Source organism: Planococcus citri, chromosome 2 (assembly GCF_950023065.1).
Source record: "Planococcus citri chromosome 2, ihPlaCitr1.1, whole genome shotgun sequence".
NCBI lineage: Eukaryota > Metazoa > Arthropoda > Insecta > Hemiptera > Pseudococcidae > Planococcus > Planococcus citri.
Window position 1 is genome coordinate 73,791,789 of NC_088678.1, and position 22,830 is coordinate 73,814,618.

At 38.0% G+C, this 22,830-nt stretch overlaps 1 long non-coding RNA gene across 1 annotated transcript in view; it reads right to left on the reverse strand.

Annotated features, from left to right (window-relative positions):
* Positions 1-22,830, reverse strand: part of LOC135837703 (uncharacterized) — a 354,017-nt gene that overhangs the window by 52,816 nt on the left and 278,371 nt on the right. Inside the window, exon 6 of the long non-coding RNA XR_010557242.1 lies at positions 8,233-8,334. This is a non-coding gene — a long non-coding RNA (uncharacterized LOC135837703). The remainder of the gene's footprint in view (positions 1-8,232; positions 8,335-22,830) is intronic.

Sequence of the window (22,830 nt, forward strand, 5' to 3'; positions counted from 1 at the left end):
CTTTTCCCCTCTACCCCTCTTTCCAGTCTTAGCACACTTTTCTAAGTGGATAATTCATGTTTATAACGTGATTCTTATTCTGATTATGTTTATTAATTATGGTACATTGGATATTACTCTGATCCCATCGACCATCAGAAATATCTCTCATCAAAAAGGAGCTTCGTGTAAGACATTTCTGTCGATGTGTCCATTATTAGGGATACTTGCAAAAGAGGCAGAAAATGTGCACAGTGTCTTTAGTAAGTAATTACTGTTCGTCGTCGTCGTTTCCTTATAAGCGGTAGGCCTATTGGCCTGTCTGCTGCGGTGTGGAACCTGTTGAGGATGAGCCTGAGGTATCCGTGAGTTTCCTCCTTGGTCTCCCTCTGCTTCTCTTCCCCGTTGGTGTATATTGGAGGACCTGTTTTGGTGATCTTGTTTCCTCCATCCTTTTGATATGATTTCTCCAATCTTTCCTATACTGTTTTATCTTCTTCATGACTGGCTTCACTCCGAGATCTGCTGTTATTTTCTCGGATGGGACTCTGTCTCTGAGAGTCACCCCTGCCGTTCTCCTCATGAACTTCATCTCTGCTGCCGTTATTCTTCTTTTATCCGATTTCTTCAGTGCCCATACCTCGCTTCCATATGTCATCATTGGTATTGCTAGGGTATTGTACACCTTCAATCTTGTTTCTTTTCGCACCTTACTGCTTCTCAGGGTCCTATCCCTCTTCTGGTGCATATACTCTGATTATTGTAAGAAAGTCTTTTTTCAATCTCATCCTTGCTGATACAATTCTTTCATGCCATATGTTGTATGAGTCGATGTTTTCGCGGTGTTTATTATGTATGTGTAACATCACTCCGCCTGCAGCTCTGGTTTTCTTGTCGACTCCACTGTAGATAACGATGTAATTTCCAGATTCGATTGTTCCACTTCCTTTCTTCTTTGTTTCAGACATCATGGCAAAGTCTATATTTCTGCTGCTTAGAATTCCGTTTATTTCTGCTTCCTCGGCTGCATATCCTCTTACATTCCAGTTTCCGAATTTGTATTTCCTTTCGTTAGCGTGCGTTTTTATTTTAACCAGGGGTTCACCTCCGCCTGGGATCCCATAGTTCCATCCGTTTCCTGTTGTTTGTGAGTTTTGAGTAAGGTTGATTTTTGTCTGACTTGGTTACCAGCCATGCCAGATATATCACGGTGATAGGGCTGCTATCTAGGCCTCCGCGCTTGCCTGGTCCTCTTTTAGTCGCCTTTTACGACAGGCAGAGGGTACCATAAGGATATTCTTGACCCGTCCCTACACGGGGAGTAATTACTGTTGATTTATAATAATGTAACATTACTTCATCGCTAATTAATAATTAATGAGCTTATACTTATCATTCTTATCAAGATTTTTCTAGTTAGTATTGTGAGTCGTAAGAGGCAAGTGAGAGCTTGTATCCATTATAAAATAATCTTGCAACTATTTTATATAGACTTACGTTAAAAGTGTATTTCTTCTAGTTGTTTTTTAATATAAATAAATCACATAATTAATACCATTTGTCGAATGTGTGTATTTATTTGGTACTTTTGAATAACTTTATGAGTAGAGTTGATGGTATTTATTGAACCTCTCCACTCCACTAATCTGAGCTATCCATGATGAGGCAATTATTCCTTCCCTAAGGGATAAGTAATTAGGTACCTATCTTACTCTATCAAACTTTATTTTTTGATGAACTACCATGTCTTTTTTTGTATTTCCTTACTTGAGGAGACGCTAAATTGAAGTGGTAAAGTCCCTAATTTACATACTTTCCCTACCAATGTGTTTTGAGAAAAAAAAACTGAAGTACCTGAATTATTTTTCCACCTTTTTTTTGCTCTTCAAGTACATAATAATGTTCCAAATTCAAAAATTTCAATGTGACAACCTTGATTGAGTTTGTATTTAAATAAATTTTGACCTAAAAAAAATTCAAAATTTTTTGAAAAATTTACCAAAATTTATTATTTTTTAATTCATATTTTTTAGTTTTTATTGCGATTTTTTTTATATTTTCAAACTATCTGGGGGAGGGGGGAACTGCGTCCCTCCACAAAAAATCCCTGTGAACTATACCTAATTAGGTATGTATTATTTTTTTGCTGATATCTCTCATTAGTACGTAATACATCGGCACCTAATTTTTTTTAAAACAGCTCCCTGCCCCTCCTCCTCTCAACAATCACACAAAATTCTCCACTAACAGCCACGAATCAACCTTTCGAAACGAAGAATACCCTTGCAAACAAAATTCGCGAAATCTCGAGCTTAGCTAATCGAAAAGGACGGTGAAAAAAAAACTCTAGAAATAATTTCACGTACGTACACCTTAACCTTTGCTCTCTCCATTTTTTAATATACGAATTCGAAAAACGAAAAAAAAAAAGGAAGAGAAAAAACCGTTTGCAGTTGGTAAGAGTGAAGGGGGAGGGGTTAAATCAAGAAGAAAAAAACCACCTCGAGCCAACATACGAGCTCGGTTTTTGACGTAATTTTCTAATTTATCGCAGAAATAAGGCACATCCTAGAACGTAAATTGTGGGAACGCGAACGTAAACGTGGACGCGGACGTGGACATTTACGCGAAAAGGTGTAGCTGCATGGTGAACGATGGTCATAAGATAACATAAGAATACCATAATAACCATAACATATAGAAAAAGAACAGGCGACACCCCGAAACGAAACGTGAATTAAAGGCAGAAGGCAGCAGTACGAGTATGCACGCATTTTAGAAAACGAGAAGCACATACGAGTATGAGGAGGATGAGGCTCTCGCATCTCCAATCTCCATATACATACCTATAGTACAGTATAATGAGACGACACGAGTAACAGCAACGCCACGATATGTGTGAGGGGCATGGCAGGAGCAAGGACAGGGGCAGGGGCAATATACATACCCAAACTATACGATGTGGAAAAAGAATCGGATAAAAGATGGGAAGAAAATACACGAACTCGACGTAGGTATATATATAAGGCTGGCTCAGGATTTACGAAATATTCTCTCGCCGCTAAAACAAGAGGAAAATACTACGAAAGATTAACAACATACTAGTGTACCTAACTACCCACCAACCTATCTACCTGCAGCCTTTTATATGTACACGGTCGCGGTAGTGTGGGTAGTGGAAAGCATAATATACAAGTGAGAAAGAGTATCTCGTCGTGTGCATGGCAGCAGCAAGGCGTTGGGGAGGGGGAGGCAGGAGGCAAAAAGAAAGAAACAACGAATATCGTCCTCATCGTTGTGTTATATAATGTGCTGGTTATGCTACATACTACGAACCCACACACACACAGCACAAGTCCGGCATGAGTGAGGGAAGAAGACAACAGAGTGAGAAAGAGAGAAAGAAAGCAGGCAGGCAGCAGGCGAGCCGGAGTATGCAGCAGCGGACCGTCACAAATCACTTTTAGCGTGAGAAACGAGGCCCGGCTCGCGAATATTTCTTTAAATAATGGCCGGACAGGAGTTGGAAAGCGATTATCTTAATGATTTACTTCGGACGGCACCGCTGAACCACCTCAAGCTAGCGAAAACGCCAGCAGCCAGCAGCTTAGGAGCGGCGATTTCGAATTCGTAAAATGGTCAGCGCCATATTTTCCATAAAAGGGGTAACTTATGCGCGCCTTCGTTAATAACAACGTTCTATATCTTTTATGACTACCCATATAGTATTATTATATAGCCCGAGCGTAACGTGACCCAAATGAAACGGCAGCGTAAAGCAGGGTGAGATAGAAAGCGAGCGACGGATGTGCATGTACATGTATATGTATTATATACCCCATACCATATACCATATACTACAACATACTAGTGAGACGTACAGTACGTTACCCTACCTGCCTGCCTGCCTATACCAAACACTAAACGATCTCTCACACATCCCCCCTCCCCCCTTCCTGACCCATTCTCTGGACTCGTACACACTTACATCTCACATATACTACCTATATGTATGTAGGTATCTATCTACTATGTATTACAGCAGCACAAAAGGTACACAGCACAGACAGGCAAAAAGAGCCGGACAAAGATAGAAAATAAGACTGTGTGTGAGGTGGCTAAATGGAAATTTCTCTCTATTTCAAATTGTGTTGGTAGGTACACTGTCGTGTGTCTACCTACCTACCCGTCTTCTGCCCACCATGTACACATAGTCGTAGTGGTACGTAGTAGGTACCTACTACTACGCCATGCCATACATCTTTTAATTAAAATTCTAAACTGCCGTGTAATGAAGGTAGCAGCGGCGACTGCTGAAACGCCACCATCGTTCCATCGGTCGGATTATGGGCCTTCTTTATATTTTATCTCTCTCTATGTGCGCTGCGCTGCTTCGTCGTCTCTAGCTATATTTCTCTAAATCCGACAAAATTTTCATTTCTATTGTACTTGTTCAACATTAACGCGTATAAATGTATACTGACTCTCTTTTATTTCTCGATGTGCAATGCATATTATAAGGCACACCAGGTCGCCTTGTGTAGTATTGTAAGTTTGGTATAATAATTATATTATGGTATGGTCTAGGTGTGGTGGTACCCAAGGTGGCTACATTTTGCTAGTCTGAGGTCATAAATAAGTATCTGTGGCGTTTTGGATGTCGTTAGTGGGATTTACGCGTGTGTCTGTAGGTCTGTTTAATACAATAGTGCTTGCTGGATTTGCTGTCCCTTCATTGGTATGTATATAGTGGACCTTTATGAGAAGTGACTAGACTAACTACCAACTAGAATTGCACACAGATCGTCCAATACAGAATGAAATGATCCTTTATTTCTTAAAATTGGGAAAATTCGACTTTATTTTTGCTTTGAGTTGATGTAGTAGAGCGCGGATCCTAGCCGAAGGAACTTCTCGGCCAGTCAATCCAGCGATTTTGATTTTTTTTTTCAAACGAAAACAAGGGACTCGTGGGATAACTCTCAAAAACAATTTCAGCTTTCCAGAAAGAAATTGAAAGGTCCTAGTAGGACTCATAAATTGTCGCTTTTTCAGTAAAAATTCTAAAATTTTTTTTCTAAAAATTGCCCCTGAGTAAATATCGTATTTTGCGTCGTTATTTCCAGAAAAGTTTCGCGTACAGTAGGGTGCGCTATGGCAAGAACCTGACACCGGAAATAACCTGAAACATCGACTCGTTGACTCTAAGGTCTCTTAAAGTCTTTGACACCTATGTCTGTCTGGCTTTCTGAAGGCCGTTTAGCTTTCAGTCTGGTCTCCTAAGATCATTGACCTGTACCATGGCTTAATGGCGGGCGTTTCTAGGTCATTGACCCGTCTGGCTAACTCCCTAAGTGGTCTCCAAAGGTCATTGATCTGTCTGTCTGGCATTTGAAGGCTGTCTGACTCCCTGTCTGGTTTTCTAAGGTCATTGACCCGTTTAGCCTCTCAAAATCATTTACCCTACTGTCTGGCTTTGTACTAGGTCTCCTAAGGTCATTGACCTGTCTATGTGGCTCCTGAAGGCCATGTTGGTTCCCGACTTGTCCCTCAAGGTCATTGACCCATTTATCTGGCTCCAGAAATGGTCTCCTAAGGTCATTGACCTATCCATATGGCTTTCCAGCTGGTTTATCAAGGTCATTGATCCATCTGTCTGGCTCCAGAAGGTCGTCTGGCTTTCTGTCTGGTCTCTTAAGGCCAATAACCCATCTGGCTAGAGCTCCTGTAGGCCGTCTGGGTTTCTGTCTGGTCTCCTAAGGTCACTGACCTGTATGTATGGACAATGGACATTGACCCATCTGTATAGCTCTCGAAGTGGTCTGTCAGTCTGACTTTTGAAGGCCGTCTGGCATCTTGTGTGATTTTTTAAGGTCATTGAGCCATTTACCTTGCTTTCTGCCTGGCCTCTCAAAATCATTTACCCGACTGTCTGGCTTTGTACTGGGTCTCCTAAAGCCATTGAACTGTCTGTCTGGCTCCTGACGGCCGTATGTGTTACTGACGGGTCTCTCAAGGTCATTGACCCATTGTATGGCACCCGAAGAGATCTTCTAAGGTAATTGTCCTATCCACATGGTTTTTGGGCTGGTTTATCAAGGTCATTGACCTGTCTGTCTGGCGTCTGAAGGCCATCTGGCTTTCTATCTGGTCTCCTAAGGCCAATGACCCGGCTCTTGAAGGCCATCTGGGCGCCAGTCTGGTCTCCTAAGGTCACTGACTCGTACATATGGACATTGACCCGTCTGTCTAGCTCCGAAAGTGGTCTACAAAGGTCATTGACCTGTCTGTCTGGCTTTTGAAGACCGTCTGGCTCCATGTAAGGTCTTCCAAGATCATTGACCCGTCTGTCTGGCTTTTGAAGAGCGTCTGGCTCCATGTAAGGTCTTCTAAGGTCATTGACCCGTCTGTCTGGCTTTTTATTCGGTTTTCTAAGGTCATCGACTCGTCTGTCTCGCTCCTGAAAGCCGTCTGAATACTGTCTGGCTTTCTAGGGTCATTGACCCGCCTGTCTGTGTTCTGGAGTCTATCTGGCTTTCTGTTTGGCCTTCTCAGGTCATTCACATTGACTTGTCTGTATGACTCCTGAAGGCAGTCTGCCCTCAAGCCATTAATTTTGAAAAATTGGGAAAAAGTTTCGTTTTTCGATCAAAATTTTGAAAGAAAAATATTGTTTTTTTGACCAATAATTCCTGTCGCTTCGCTAAAATTGTCACAGTCTTGCTAGTTGCTATATGCCAAAAATTGACAAAATTCCTCGCTTTTCAGCATATTTTTTTCAAGAAACTTTATATTTTTTTCAAAAAACTATCCAACAGTAGGTAACTTTTTTCTGAAACCAGAATTTTCAAAAAAAAAAAAGATCCCTTTTTTGATAAGAATGGGAAAAACACATCATTTTTTGACAACACATCTCAAGAAGTCCTGCTTTTTTGCAAAAATTGCCAAAGTACCTGTTATTTTTTTTAAAAAAAATTCACTTTTCAGCAAAATTGCTGGAAAATTTCACTTTTTATCTAAAAATTGCCCAAAACTTTCGTTTTTTTTTTTACCAAAAAATGAATTTGCCAAAGGTATTACATTTTTACAAAAATTGTGAAAAAATATTTTTTTTTCATGCTGATAGATAGTTAGGTATTAAGTAAGTATTTGTCGAAAGTCTTGCTTTTTGTTAAAATTGAAAACGTTTTGTTTTTTGGCAAAAATTTACAAAATTTTTCTGTTTTTTAGCAGAATTTCTGAAAATTTTTATTTTTTAGACTAAAATTACCAAATGTTTTGTGTTTTATTCTCTTAAACAAGAAAGTTGCAAAAAATTCGCTCCTTCGATAAAAAATTACAAAGGACAGTTTTTTGAAAATATTTGTCAAAAACTTCAGCTTTTTGACAAACATTTTTGCTTTCTAGCAAAATTGCAAAAATTATTCAAACATTCCTCTCTTTTTTTTACAAAATCCGAAAAATTGTGAAAAAATGTGGCCAATAGGCCTGCTATTGTCAAAAAGGATGGGTTTTCAGCAGAGTTGCTAAAAATTCATATTTTTTAAAATTATCCTACTTTTTTTCTTTTACCAAAAAGTTGCAAATGTGTCGCTTTTTTGATAAAAATTGGGAAAAAATATCACCCAAAAGTTCTAATTTTTGCTAAAATCGTCAGTTTTGCTTTTTGCTAAAGATTGCCAAAAATTCTCGGTTTACCAAAACTCGATGGAAACTTTCAATCTTTGCTGTTTGGCAAAATGACTAAAACATTCTAAAGGTCTCACTTTTTTTCAAAAATTGTTCAAAACTCGCTTTTTGGCTATTAAACTTCCGAAAAGTCTCTGTCTTTTCGCCATAAGTTGCAAAATAGTTCACATGAAATGTTGTGCTTCCTTTAGTCATTTTTTTTTTTTTGCATTTAAAATAATATGAATAGCTCGGGCTTTTTCTCGACTTTCTTGGTTACTTTTTAAGCTTTTCTGGTTACTATTTATGTTACCTTCCCCCCTTCCCCCTCCCCGCACTCCATCATACAATTAGGGAATATTTTTACCTTTCAGAGCATATTTTCACATTTTCATAAGGTAACATTTCAGCGTATAAGTAGGTTTTTATTCAATCTTTTTTTTTTAGGGAAAGACTATTCGAGCCATGTTGATTACACATTGCATCAAGTTAGTAAAAAGGTATCAAAAAATTATTCTTTCAGAATATTTAGATCATACATATAAATCTTATGCTAGTACCTATTGTAAATAAAAAAAAACTCACCAATATAATTATGATGATGACGAAAGAGTAAGAACTGGTAGAAGTATCTTTGCTGATAAACTCGTTGAATCAATGAAACCGCAACAAAATGTCAAACGTCATCTGTAAACAAAAAAAACAAAAAAAAAAAATACAGTCAGTTTTATAACTTAAACTACACATTATTAATCATGAAATTCAATGTTATGATCAAATGCTCAAAACGTATACCTAGAGCAGATTTTTATATCTTTTCCCTCATTTTGAAAATACCTAATACCTCAAATTGAAACAAAAAGTTGTGACTGATGAAAATGGAAGACGCAGCCATCATCAATTTAACATTCAATTGATGATGACACCTCATTATTTGACACCTCTCCTCCAGCAAAAAAATACACATGAGCATATTTTTAGTCACGTGGTGTTTCTAAAACCTACCTGATCTTTTCCAATACAAATTTCACGAATTTTTCACATAAATACGCGAACAAGCTTTCCAACTCCAACCACCCCTTTTCGACCATCCAAACAGTGCCATCAGCAGCATTAGTAACATCCAAAAAAAAACCTCATACATCCACTCCCACAGCAAAACCCCTATAAGGAAAAATCATCGCAACCATAAACTCAGCGACCCCGAGAGATACGAGTACGAAATTTTCTCATGTAAAAAAAAAAAGGGAACAGCAAGAGGCGTCCAACTTTTTAGTACACAGCGTATACCATAAGCAGGCGACAGAGTCAGCAAAGATATATTCTATACACACAACACAGCACACAACCAAAGAAAGAGAAACCGCACACCGCGGACTGCGAGTAAAATGCTGCGAGAGAGAAGGGACATAGAGCGGACGAGAGACGAGGACGTGCGAGAGGATGAAGAGCTTGTAGCAGCACGACGACGACAACGAAAAGTAGTACTAAACTATTAAAAAAACATACTTTGATATATGGAGGTAATTAACTTGTCATCTTCGATATTCGAGCAAAGCAGCCCAGGCCTTTTGCTAACCAAATTTAAGGGCTTTCAACGTTTCGCTTAAAAACTTTTCTCCACTCGTCTATTATTAAAAATTGCCACAACGTTTACGTCGTCGTCGTGTACTAAAACTCGGCGACACACCCGTGAAATGCAAACAATTTAGCCAGTTTTAAGTGCATATCTCGTAATTTTTTATCCATCCCTGGTCCCCTCCCCACCCCTCCGCTCTGCCTTGAAATCTCTCTTCGCTCCATTTGGTATTCCCTTCTTGTAGTTCGCGAGCAGCAAAGCATATACATAAAAATTCTTTGCGGTTTGTATACTATTACGTAGTATACATATATTTAGGTCTTCTTCGTGCTTACGCCCTTCTCCCTCCCACCCTCCTCAGTGTTAGTGGCACGTTAATGTAAAACTACCTTACTTAATGGTAATTAACGGTGTTTATCTGTGGATCACCTACGACGACGACGACGACGACGAAGGAGATGATGATGATGCTGCTTTAGCTTCTTCTCGTTTAGTATAGGGTTCCCTTCTTCCTTATATTCTCCACCCTCTTACCCTCCGCTTCTTGGCTCTTTCTCTCTCTATGTCACCTGACCGATTAATATTTCATACGTGAATTTTGGCGGTGCTCGTGTCATTCAACCGATCTCCAGCGCGTAGGTTTAACAAGCTACTAGCTAATACAACTAATTAACAAACACCCCGAGTAAATTCACACTTTTTACGAGAGAGCTTACTAGCTTAGGTATAGTATACCGAAAAAGAGAAGGCACCTGCGTGGTTTTTTCTTTCCTTTTTCGAAGAGAAGATGAAAAAAGCACCATTTCAAGTAGTTTTTCGAGGCACGCGTATCAGAAAGTTATATGTAAAAGTTTTGACGATTAGTCGTTGTCACGTTCGCGGATAATTCTATGTACTTAACCTCGCAATCTTTGGTTAATTTTCTTATCTTTTCCGTGTTTTTATCTGCGGTACACGAAATTTTCTGTACGCGAGTACGAGATGTTACGTATTATTATTGCTATGATGTGACTCTCTGTGAGACCGGTGGAACGAGATTTGAAGGGGGAAGGAGATGGGAGAAGAGAGGGGTATGTCCAAAAAACTCGGTTACTATTCTGCCGAGAAATAATGTCAATTTCGGATTAGGAACCTTCCTTCCTTCTTCTGAGTCTTTCCTTGGTCTGATTGTTATTCAACGCGTACGAATAAGCTAAATACAAAGTTTTTTTTGCCACCCTTCTTAGAGAAAAACCCGCCAAAGTCCACATTTTACACCCTTTTGTCTTCGTGATCTTTGCATTCTCGCCCTTGTTTTACCCCTCTATCTCGCGACTCGGTTCATTTGCAAAGAGCGAATGTTAACAAAGGGTAAACATCGATCCTTTTTAGTGTCTGGGTAATCGTATCGAGATTATACCGGACGCCTAAGACGATGGTGGAAGTGACGAGTTCAGATTTGAGGAGAGACAGCGAACGTACTTGGTCACTTCCTGATGCTGAAATGACTGTACAGCTGCGTGAGGTGATGAACCTGGACCTTATCAATAAACCGTCTAGGGTGGTCCTTATTTTATACTTGATGGGAAACAATTTTTTTGTTTTTTTTTAGGGTACCCTCTCCACCCTTTAGTTTGGTGCTACTACATAATTATATTAAAACATAAAAAAAAAATTAAATAAATACTTACTAGAAAATAACCCTCAATGTTTTCCAAAAAAAAGTAACTACGGGAACCTGACAGTTAGTTAACATGATCAAGCAATTTAACTTCTTTTCAATACTTGACACTTTTACCCTTTTGAGGATTTTTAGAATTTTTCTGGATACTGGAGCAAGAGGACAATTTTTGCTTACACAAGCAGGCAATATGCCTTTTTTTCCACCTGCATTACTGATGCTCTCTTTATGTGGACACACATCTATCTTGACCAGTCACACTATTGTTTGAGCAGAAGCTGCTTTGATCAATTCATAATTTTGGGCAACAGTGACGGCCTTTTCGAAAGTGTCAGGTTCAGATTCAAAAATTTTGTAACAAATTTCATCATTCAAGATACCTACACTAAATTGAGTAATTACACCTTCCTGAAGCCATTCAGAGGGCTTTAGAACTTTCACATACATTGACAACATGCAATTTTTTTTGCTGAAAGTTTCTATTTGGAACAAAATACAAAAAGTTTTGAGAGGTGGCTTAGGTGCTACACCATCTGGCATCACAAATAATTACCGTATCGAATCAATTGTTAAATTATGAGAACTATTTGAATAAGAAAATTTGGACATGAAAAATTCGCACTGTTGAGATCTATTTCCAATAAATCCTATCCTCATTGCCAATGTGTTAGCTGAGGGGGAAACATCATAGCCGTTTAGCCAACAAATATAAAAATATAATTATGCAAACATGTAGTCAAATGTGTTTATTAACTAGCAGGTAACAAGGCTGCCAAAGGCAATAAAACAATATATGTAGCCTGGAGAGCTAAACCAAGAGCTAAAACAAATACATATTTGGATGACTCATTAGTCATCCTGAAGTATAATAGGTAGGTACATAAATACATTTCTAAGTTATCACAGGTATTACCATAATAAAAATCAAAATTAAAAAAAAAATACACTAAATCAAAAAATTCTGACGCCAAGGGACAGACTAGTGCTGCGTGACTGACGAGTATTACTAACAGTATTGTTAAGTTTATTTGAAAGTTCGCTTACGATATTTGTCAGTTTGGCGACTTGTTTGGTGAGCAGGTTCAGGTGAAGCTGGGTAGTGTCAGGAGATTTCTGGATCGCGCTGATAGAGGCAGATGTCGATGATTTTGGTGAAATTGATTCGCTGAAGTAGTTCATCATGCGATCTGCTGTTTCGGCGAGTTTCTCAAGTTTGTCCTTGGAGCTGGCTAAGACAAACTGGAGCTGCTGCGGGAGGAACTCGAGAAACATTGGTCGCAGGATTTCATCCTGTATCTTACCTGCGGAGAGAGTGCGCATCTCTTTCAACAGTTGGCTCGGTTTACGATCTCCTAGAGACAAACCTTTGAGCAGCTTATTGATGTTTTTTTCAGCGGAGTCTGAGAATTCGCTGATTATTCGATTTTTAAAAAGCGTATACTGGTTCGTAGTTGGCGCTGGGTTGAAGAAATCGTTGACTTCGGCTGTGATTAACAGATCCAGCTGGGCCTGGACATAGGCGAATTTCAGTGATTCGTCTGTGATGGAATTGATCTGGAAAATTGCCTCAAGTTGGTGGAACCAACTTGCCGGATCCTTCTTTGAGAATGGTGAAGGCGTAATCGTAATTGCTGGCGGCGGCTTTGGATTTCCCATCATTGCTGATTGCTGCTGAGGTTCGGGCGATTTTTCGAGCGATTTTTCGGACGGAACAAGAGATTTTTCAGGTGGAACGAGCGATTTTTCAAACTGTTTGGCGTGATTTTTGGTTGCTTTTGCGTGTTTATCCGTCGGATTCTCAGTCACAGTTTCGGAATTCGCGTCGGACGTTTGCGCGGGTTTTTCAAGCTGTTTTTTGGTTGTTTTCGCGTGTTTTTCATTTGAATTACCGTTCACAGTTTTGTAATTCGCGTCGGATGTTTGCGCGAATTTTTTGGTTGTATTTGCGTTCAAATTTGCGGTAGATTTCGCAGAATTTTCGTTGGAATTTTTCGAAGTTTTTTCGTCACTTGTGGAATCGTTTATTTTGTCGGAAACGGGTTGCGCGATCAAATTTTCGACATTGGGGTCACCAGTTGCGGGGTTGTACGGTTCCGCAATCGTAGATATGCCCGAGCGTAACGTGGGCATTCGAAAAGATCGACGCGAGCGCGAAATAAAGATAGCCGAGGCGAGGCTGAGCTTAACGATGTATTTATTGGCGTGTGCACGTAGCTGCATACATAGAAGAACTAACTTATTGATGCGTCGTTGATATAGGCGAGCCAGGAGAAACAGCAACGAAGGAAACCAGTACGAGGATGGCGACAGAAAGAAGCAGGGTAAAGCGAGGCGCGTGTAAAGGCAGGATAAGGGGACCAGTTCGAAGGAGAGCGAGCTGCGGCGTAGGCGGCGACGCGAGCATCAATGGTTGCTGCAGTACCCGTACCAGATGGACGAGAAGAAGTGCAAGAGCGTCAACAGTGGCGATGCGAGCATACTCGGACGAGAAACGGTTTGAGGATGAAGGAATGTGAGCAGGACGACGACGATGACGAGAGATATGCGATGACCATAGCTATGGTCACCACACCCCTTGTGAATAATTTTAAAAACACTGACGTGATTTTTTTACCACATGTTAAAAAAAAAAAGAAAAACAACTAAAAAAAATGAACTCATACTTACAGTGATTTTGTTGACTCTGTTTCGAAAACAAACACAAACAAAATCAGAGAGAAATCAAAAAAAACAACAACAACATACTTAAATGAAAAAAAAAAATGAAAACACTCAAAAAAACAAATGGTAAATAGATAAATTCGCAAAAATTGATCAAAGGTGCTTGCAGGATGTATTCTATTAGAACAGTGATGTGACCGAGCACACCTGATCCCTTAAACAGGTGGTTGAAGTACAAAAACTGGATGGTGGTTGCCCTGTCTTCCCAGTGTTGGTTTCTGGTGATGAATGTAACGTATAGGTCCCTTGACCACTTGATGCTGTTAGAGCACATGAGTCTCCTCATCACCAACTCATACTGCCTCAAGATCCAAAGCTCTCGAAGGACAACATCGTTCACCAGATCCCAGAGTCCCAATGCCCTAACTAGCATCATGTATGTAGTAGGAATATACCAATACCACGACAGGACTAGCTAGTCCATTAGTCCATTGGACTATAGTCCAGACCCAATAGGACTAATACTCCATTACCCTATGGACAATAGTCCATAAGTGAAATTTGCGAGAAAAATCGGTATTTTTCAGTGGCATTTTCCGAAAAACTTCAATTTTTCCATGAAAATTACGATTTCGGAGAATGCTAGTCTGGACTATGGCTTCAGACTATAGTTAGATAGTCCATAAGACTACACCAGCCTACTCTGAACTACCTAGTCTAGAGTAGAGTGGACTACCTAGTGTAGAGTTGGCTAGCATTCGCCGAACTTGTAATTTTCATACAATTCCACCCTTACAACTGACCACTGTATCAAACAACTATTTCCCAGCTTGCTCTAAAAATGCAAAAAATAGCCACTAGAGTACCTGATACCCTTCTCCTTTTTGACAAAGAATACATTCGCGACTCATTTGTCCAGTCTCAAATACTAACTGAAACATGTCATGTGTTGAAAAGTCTAAAAGTCTAGACAAGGGTTGCTTTTAGTACAATAAGACATTGTTGTTATTGTACTATGAGCATACCTATGCTAAGTATGTTCTAGTAGATACATTTACAATGCTTTCTAAATGTATAACTGCTGGCCCAAAGGATAATAATTTCTCAACAAGTTGAAATTATTTTTCCATAGCAATGAAGTGAGAACATAGAAGTCTGGGCTATCATCATCCTTCAGTATATTTTTGTCCTCTTTCATGTGTGCAGCCGACACCCATGGTAGGCACATGGAAGCACGTAGTGGGCTGAGATTTTAACCACGTGAGTATCAAACCTTTACAAAGATGTGGTTGAAATTTCAGCTTGATCAGTTGAGTGGGGTGATTTTTACACACGTTTTTCCAAAGATGTCAATTTTTACCCATTCAGTATTAACTATGACGCGATCAATGTCCATTGGGAGCATACAGAAGCATGTAGCGGACTGAAATTTTAACCACGCAAGTATCAAACCATTACGAAGACGTGGTTGAAATTTCAGCTTGATCGGCTGAGTGGGGCGATTTTTACACGCGTTTTTCCTTTCTATCAAAGTTCTTCAGAAATATCAGCATATTTTTCAATAAAAAAAAAAAAAAAACACCGCCACACACATTTTACCAGCTAAAAAGTGACTGAGCTAGGTGGAGCTTTTTTTGGTATTTTTTCAAAAAAAAAATCTGTATCAAAGAAATATAGTTTTTAATCGTGATTTTTCACATAGAACAGGAATCCTTGGTTATTTTTAGCTGAAAAAATTGTTGTCTTCACAAAAAATAAACACTTCTTAGATTTTACTGAAAAAATTTCTACCCATTCCCAAACTACTCCGTGGATATTTTCATTAAAAAAAACATTTCTTCCCCTCACCATGTGCTTTCAACAACTCAAGATATTCACAGCCACGTGAGAAAGGAAGATGGTGATCATCCAAAGCACATCAGCACGTTTTCACAATTTACCTCATTTAAAATTTTTATCAAGCCTCGCCTATTTGTGACAAAAACATACTTTTTTCAACTACTCAAGATTTGAAAAAATATTCACAAATAACCTAACATCCGAAGTAAGTACCTACATCCATCTGTCAACATCTAAAATCTCAGTAATATTTGAGACTCGTCATGTTTCTGAATATTTTCAAGGAAACATACTTGTTTCAAACTTGAAAAATACACATTTCATCTACCTGTCTATGTGCTTGAAATGTTCAAGAATAGGCGAGAAACAAAGATGGTGATTCACACCATGTTATTTTAAACCCTTATGCTCAAAACACACCTTGTGAATAATTTTCAAACACACCCACACAATTTTTTGCCACATGTTGAAAAAAAAACAACTGAAAAGATAAAACTCATACTTACAGTGATTTAGTTGACTCCATTTTGAAAACAAACACAAACAAAATTAGAAAAAAATCAAAAAAATCAACAACACAAATGAAAAAAAACTGAAAACACTCAACAAAAAAATATTCAATACATAAATTCACAAAAATAGCTTGGAGGTCTTTGCAGGACAAGTGCTATTAGAAAAGTGATGTGGCCAAGTACACTTCATCCCTTAAACAGGTGGTTAAAGGAGTGTAAACAAAAACTGGATGATGGCAAAAAGTAGAAAAATGTGGAATATGGTGGAAACAAGGTGTGGTACGCATCCTTCTGCACATAGGTAGGACCATGGCATGGCAGCATAAATACAGCTGCTGGAGCAAACCACAGTCAGTTTTGCCAACTGCTTTGTTGTGTTAACATACCCCTTGTGCTTGTTCTTGATTACTATTATTTTTTATCAGTGATTTTTTAATGCAAAATATTGATTTTTCCGATTATCATTGTGACCATGGTAATTAATAAATTCAAGAATTAGCTTCGTGAGATTGCTCATGAATGTAAAATAGATAAGTAAGTATTATAAATTGAGTGAAAGTTTGATATTAGATATTTTATATCCTTATCATAAGACTGGTGTTGGTATGGGTGGCCCAGCTATGGGAAACACTCAGGTTAATAAATTAAAATTAAGTGAGCTCCGTGAGATAGCTCAGGAATGTAAAATAGATAAATATTATTTTAACAAAAACGAATTAGGTATTGAATATTTTATATCCTAATCATAATACTGGCGGTGTTGGTGTATCTGTACACCAGGGTAAGCCTAATGATCTAACTGTTTGTTCTGTAAAACAATTGAAAGAGTTAGCAAAAACCCATAAGATAAAATATTATTATAAGTTGAAGAAAAATGAATTAATTTCTGCTTTATAAGAATGCATGACTTCTGCTGATGATGAAAAAATAAAAGTTGATGAAATTTTGGAAGAAATGATCAGCATTAGACCTCCTTTGGGAAAAATTCCTGATCACCCCCGAATGAAAAGACTTCTGAATTGTTTGGTAAAGATTCAGATGATGTGAATGTTAGTAATTTATGTCTGAATTTGGAAATTATGAAAAATCTGGAGAAATATAAAAAAGAGAAGAAAGAACAAGAAAAAAGGGGAAAATTTTGGGAAAAGGAAGATAAAAAGAAACCACCTCGTGCGCCTCCTTGAAAAAAAAAAGAAATCTCAATTCTCATTTGCTGCACAGTAAACCTCTCAGAAGGGTTCACTGACAACAGTTGTAAAGCTTGAAGAGCCACTATTGAATCACAGTATGTACTTGATTTTTCATTTGTGAGTGATGGAGGGAGAGAGGGAGGAAGGGAGGGGAAGTATTTGTAATATTATTCGGAACTTTCTGATTTTTAAGATGGGATTATTTAGAGAAACTTTTTGAGGAATTTTCGTATCCCAGAGTAAATGTCTATTTTAAAAAAAAATTGCTAAACCAAGTTGTACTTCTTCCCTTACTAATAATGAAATTTTTCAATTTTTGTCTGTCAGATTTTTCTCAGGTCTCAAAAGATTAACACAAAAAAAAATCACTGAAAAAAACAGAACTTTTTGTTTTTAATAAAAATCTAAAATAAAACACGATGGAAAAACTTGTATAATTTTAGCAAAAAGCAGAACTTTTTGGAAATTATTGCCAAGAAAATAATTTTTTAACAAAAGAAAGGGCTTTTTAGCAATTTATGATGGAAAAACATTACATTACAGCATGTATCTTCTTTGAATGTGCATAGTTATTTAGGAAGACCACACTCCTACTGAGCTAGCTACCCGTACAACAATGACCATGCTAATTTCGATGTGAATGTTGACCCATCCACATCCGTCACTTTTGGATGCCACATGTCGATGTGAATTTCGACCCTGTGTCGAGCTAATTGTCGATGTAATTGTCGACTGATGTTGATCTACATTCGTGTCGACAATTGGCTCCACATAGGGTCGAAATTCACATCGACATGGGGCATCCAAAAGTGACGGATGTGGATGGATCGACATTCACATCGAAATTTATGTTGACCTCCTGCTTCGTTAAGTTATAGAATTTGAGTTCAAAAATTTTTAGTTTTTTTCCCCAAAAATTATTTCCTCTGATGTAGCTATTGCTAGTGCTGAAAACACCATCGATGCAAAGTCCACTTCCGAAGAAGTACAGACGAAAAGTCTGTATAATCAAGAAGTTCAACAGAAATCCCTTATATCAAAGATGGTGCAATACTTTATCTGCGAGTACTAAACTAATCCATTTTCATGTCGACATGTCGATGTTAATGTTGATGTGAAATTCAACATCAACAAATACATCCACAGTATCAACATCATATCATCTACATCTCCAAACTGCGGAAAAGTGAATAATTTCATCAATTCCCTAAAAAATTTGTTTTCCACATTGAACAAGATCATATTTTTGAATGTTTACTAAAATTTCAAACACTAAAACAGAAATTTTAGTTCTGAAAAATTGGTCGACATAGTTGTAGATGTAAATTTCGAGCATCGAATTTTACATCTACATGTCGAGATGGCATGTCGAGGTATCAGAAATAATGAGAAAATTTCGAAAATTTTCATTTACCTGGCTTTTGTATGGACAGAAGATTTCTACTAAATAATTAATTGATCACTTTTCCATCATATGTTGGAAAAAAACGTAGTCGATGTAAATGTCGACGTCTACAATTGTTGTGCGGGTAGGACATGGACAATTATTCCCCTTCTAGAGAATAATTCTCATCTTAACCCCCATAGTATTTATTACTATACTTCTCCTTTTCTTAATTACCCTGTATCACTTTTCAGAATTATTTGTGAGAGCCCACAATTTTTGGCTATTTTTAGAAATAAACAAAGCCTTTGATTTTTGAGACAAAAAAAAAGGAACTCGAGCAGCAAAAATTTTAAAAAAAAGGTAGCTCAAGTAACCAAAATGAAGAAAAAAAGGACCAAAAGTTACTTTAGTAGGCAACCTGAGTGACTCGGTAAACGAGGGGATAGTTCTCGCAGCAGCTACGAGAAATCTCCCTTCTCCCCTTATTTTCCCTCTCCCTTATATTTCAAAGCTAACCCAATAATCGGACGAAATTAACCGCTAAGTCTCGGTGAAAAAAATTAATTATCGCAAACGAGATAACATTAATAAAGAAGACCCAGAGGAGTGAGATAGACGAGAACGTAACAGGAGAAAATCTATTCGCGATTTCCCTTCTCGTTTTTTTTCTCTCGCCTTTCGATTAAATACCGACAACAACAACAACAACGTAGACAGAGCTGCAACAACTTTACGACAAATTTACTCGTTCCTCTTGCGTTTATCATACTTGTAGTAGTACATCAGCATCGAGCAGCAACAAGAGAACCATACACACACACACAAACAATGTTGGACGCGACGTCGACAGCAGACAAGGAGAGAGGACGTGTAAAGGAAGCATACCCCATATTGTAGAAGAAGAGAGGAAGTGAGCGAGAAAAAAAGCTGTCTGGTAGAATTGCCCAACTGTATAATAACGTCGTCGTCGACGAGGACGAACCATATACCCCCTACCCATCCCCGAACGCCTACGTAACAAACCGGGGCTAAATCAACAAGTCACCGAAGCATCAGTCACTGTCAACCAGCGACAACGGTATACTTCATCCCTTTTTACGGGCGTTTATATAGCACATAGCTCGGCTGCTGGGCTAAAATGAGAAGAGAAAAAAAAGAGAAGGCAGACGTCGTCGTCATCGCGAAGCTCTCAAAATAATACACCTCGTGTTTCCTGTCGGGAAACCCAACACGATGGAATGGTTTTTTGCGTGCATTTGAAATGCCTCGATAATGCGGGGCAACCACGTTCGCCATATATGAAGGTAATTAAATGAGAATATCCTTGTGAAATTTCGCCTTACATATGGCAATTTTATATCTTCGTCTCTCTCACACACACTGTGTTCTGTGTATGATAATAATAATAATAATCTATAATAACGATTATAACGACGCTATATTGCGATATTAATACCGATATAACGATATTGTAAGAGTAATAAACGCGCAATAGCTGAATAACTAAATATCGTCTGAGAATTAGCGTTTCTCTCTTTTGTAATTAAATTAATAAATTTTTGTCTTCGCCAAACGGTACCAAGTGTTTCGATATCGTTGTTGTTGTTGTCGTTGGTGCTGCTGATGCCGGAGATGTCACGTTGTTGTGCACCATATAACCCAAACCTACACACACACACATCGTACGTGTAATTAGGATTTTTGTATTATCCTCTTCATCTCACATTCTCCCCTCCTTTCGTCCCTTATGTGATCCTTTTCTCGATACGTAATGTTTTGCCATACACACACACGACGAATAAAACACATTATCTACCTACGTGCATATTTTTTGATTTGTATTCTCTCAAACCTTCCCTTCCTCTCACCCCTTCGACTCCGAAATCCCTTCCTTAATCGATTGATTTTTCAATTATAAGTTTTTTTTTTTTCAATCGCACTATATTTTTGACCCTTTTCATTTCACAAAACGGTAAATTAAGTAGGTACTTTATAGTTTATATTCTTGGTATATCGAATATTTTTAGCCCTTCTCTTTCTCATCCTCCCTCCCTCCTCTTCCCAGCACCTCGTTGTTTATATTCACTTTTCACAAAAGAAGAACTAAACTAACCCATACCATAGTGGTGCACTGTGCGAGGGTGTGAATGTATAAGATGAGAGGGCGGGGCAGGGGGCATGGGGGGGGGGGGGGGGCGTGCGGAGAAAATTCCGAAGACGAAAATAATTAGCTGTAGGAGAAAATATGGAAACGTAATTTCAATATGCAAAAGACCAAGAAAAGTTTTCTATTCAAATAAGCTCCATTTATAATTAAGCGAATAGAACGAACTGTATTTCAAGTATTTCTTTTTTTTTCTTTTCCGCGCGTTTTTTTTTCGCTTTTCGCGCTTTTCTCTCGCTCTCTGTGTTTTTTAGCCGCTGCCGAGAACAAAATTTTGATGCATTTTTCAAAAACATCGTCGGCGTCGTCGCCTAATTTGAAAACTTAATATTTCTCCTTCGCGAGTAGTTATCGGTATAAGTTTCAAGCCTGGTCTGTGTGATGACGTCGGTCGTCGGGAAGAGGGGGATTTTTAAATGTGACGAGCTCGCCGACGACGACGCGAAAATGGTAATTTCGATGGTATTGCTGGGTTATATTCGCCCGATTTTACGCGCACAGAGAAGGATATTGAATGACTGCTGTGTGATGATAAGAGGGGGGAAGGGGGTTGCTGAGAGTGTGAAAATGGATGATTATTAAACGGAGGATATTGTTTTCGAGATGAGAAATTATTGTTCGTGGTATAATTTCTCATATCAAAAGTTGAACAATTCCGCCTTCAGAAGAAATCTTAAAATTCCAGAAATGATCAAATTCGGTTCGAGAGAGAAATTTACAAAAAAAAAAAAAAAAAAAAGAATGGTCGAAAATGGTCAATTTTTAATATTTTAATAATTCAGCAGAAATCAAAAAATCGATTCGAGTAGCTGTGAGATTTTGGTAGAGAGGGGGGAACGGACCTGGTTTCAGTGAGATCTGATCGAAAAAGTAAGTCCATATTTGAACTCAGCACCTTTAAACTAGTAACAATCGATAAGGTACTTCACTTTTTAATTTTTTTTTCAAAATTTGATTAAAATGGTGGAGGGAGGAGGTCATGTACTTTTCAGGGGTGTCGATCGAAATCCCACTTTGAAAATAAATCTGTTGAAAATAACATAAAAAAAAGGTCCTCACTGTAATTTTTTCAAATTTAAATGGTGGATTTCAACTTTAGAACTTTATCATGATAAGTTGAGCTTTCATTGTGAAAGTTCAGTATTAAATTTTTTTCAAACTTTGACCAATAATTTCCAATCTACCGTTTGTTTTCTTTGAAATACCGCAAACAGATTTGCTTCATGTTCAATTATTAGTTCGATAGCTTCCGGAAAAAAAACGGAAATGTCTGAAAATTACAAGCCCCCCCCCCCCCCCACTGTACCTACCGAAGAGGAAGAATGAGAATGGTTATTCTACTTGATCACGAAGAAGGCATTCGTAAAAATTGACCGAAATAAGAACACCAAACTTGATTTTTTTGTTTCAAGCTGGCGAGAAATTAAAAAGAATAAAACTCACGCATTTACGGCAAACAGTTTATGCAATATTATTAACATCTTTGAAATACAGTACGATTTGGGTGCATAATAAAGATTTTGAAGGGGCAACAACGCTACACCCGTTAGACTCGCCAGTACCAAAGATTCCGATTGAAAATTACCACTTTTTGTGTTCGTTCGAAGTAGGATACTAATTTTAAAATTTTTTGGGGTCAAAATTAGAACATTTTGGCAACGTTAATCTTTTTGGCAATTTTGGCAAAAATTGAAATTTTTTAACAATTTGGGCATAAATTGGAACATTTTGGTATTTTTGGAAAAAATTCAAACATTTTGGCATTTTTGGCAAAAATTTACACATTTTGGCATTTTTGGCAAAAATTCGAACACTTTGGCATTTTTGGAAAAAATTTACACATTTTGGCATTTTTGGCAAAAATTTAAACGTTTTTGCATTATTGGCAAACAAGCAACTGGAACAATGTGACCCTTGTGGAGTGCCGATCACCATCATGCACTTAATAAACCAATGTAGCAAATATGAGAATGACAGAGAGCAGACCCTAGGAGAGCTTACCTACGAAGATGTTTACAAAGATGATGAAGATATTTGTCAGGCATTTTTCACTTTTTTGAAACATACTGGAATCTATGACCTTATTTAAAACTTTATTTTTTCAATGTTATTTTATTTTTGACTTGTTATGCTATTTGTGCTTGATTCGTTTGTTTGTTTATTTGCCTTGTTAATTTATTGCCTGATGGTC